Source organism: Tupaia chinensis, unplaced genomic scaffold, assembly GCF_000334495.1.
Source record: "Tupaia chinensis unplaced genomic scaffold, TupChi_1.0 Scaffold149851_1, whole genome shotgun sequence".
NCBI lineage: Eukaryota > Metazoa > Chordata > Mammalia > Scandentia > Tupaiidae > Tupaia > Tupaia belangeri.
In genome coordinates this window covers 1932826-1934326 of record NW_006209696.1, presented here as the reverse complement: position 1 = coordinate 1934326, position 1501 = coordinate 1932826, and positions in this window count along the sequence as shown.

Here is a 1501-nt window from a genome sequence, read left to right as displayed (position 1 = left end):
TGGAGATGGCTATGCTTCAATCCCTTTTTCCTTCTCTTCTTGTGATTTTGGGCAAGCACACAGAGATACCTGGTGAGAGTTTCAAGCTCTTCAAGCTGCCAGGTCTGGGCCCCCAACCGTAGTCAGCCACAGGGGATTCCAACACCTTAACCACTACACCACCTGCTGACCCTGACAGCCATGCATTTTTTCCATCTTCCCTTCTGCTGATATCTCAGATTTATTGATTTGTAAATGTTAAACCATTTTTATATTGCTAGGGTGAATTCTACTTGGTCATTATATTTATTTTTGGTTTGTCGGTGAATTAGGTTCGCTAATGTTTTCTAGTGTATTTTGGCATCTATCTACATCAGGAATATTGGTCTAAAGTCTTCTTTCTTTATTCAGTCCTTATTTGCTTTTATATCAATGTGGTCTTGTAGAAAAGGTTTGGGAGGGTTCTTTCCATTTGTATCTTTTGGAATAGTTTAAAGAGAATTGGTGCTCATTCTTTAAAATCTTTGTAAAATTGAGCAGTAAAGCTATTTGAACCTGGTGTTTTCTTTGATGGAAGACTATTACCAATTCAATCTCATTACTTCTTACAGTTTTGTTCAGGCTTTCTATTTCTTTCTGTTATAATATAGATAAACTGTATATATTCAGAAGTTTGTTCATCCCCTCTAAGTTTTTCAGCATGATGCCACATAGTTGCTCATAAATGATATTATTATTTCATTTGCTCATAAATGATATTATTTCTGCAACTTTTTTGGTAATGTTTCCTTTCTCTTTCTGATTAATTTCAGAAAGTAGATCTTCTTCCTACTTTATATTTTTTCATTTTAGTCCAGATAATGATTCATCAGTTTTGTTTATCCTCTCAAGAATAGCCTAGCTTTTTGGTTTGTTTGTTTGTTTGTTTATTTATTTATTTTATCTTTCCATCTCAATTTATTTCTGCTCTGAACTTACTATTTTTTTCTACTACATTTGGATTTGACTTGTTTTTATTTTTGCCTTAGGGCATGTGCACTTTCTGTAGGAAGAAACAGACAGACACAGTGAGAGGGAAAGTAAAAGTGAAAGTGAGAAATCACTTCCCAGAGGGGATGATCATGCAATCCCTTCTCCCCTCTACTCCTGGGATTTGGGCACACATGCACATGCTCCTAGCATGAGTTAAGCCACTGGCTCTAGGACCTGAACCATGGTCAGCCATGTGCGAATCTAGCAATGCAACTAGTATGCCATCTACGTGCCCTTGTATGTTATATTTTCATTATCATTTGTTTCAAAAGTTTTAAAATGTGCTTTGAAATTTTTTCAATTATCCAAAGTCATTCAGGAGCATGTTATTTAGTTTTCAACTATTTGCACATTTTCTACTATTTTTTGTTGTTGTTGATTTCTAGTTTTATTTAAGTGTTGTCACAAAAGATACTTAATTTCTATTTTTTTTTTAAATTTGTAAAGGCTTGTTTCATTTTATAATGTCCTCAGTCCTAGGAAGTGCTTC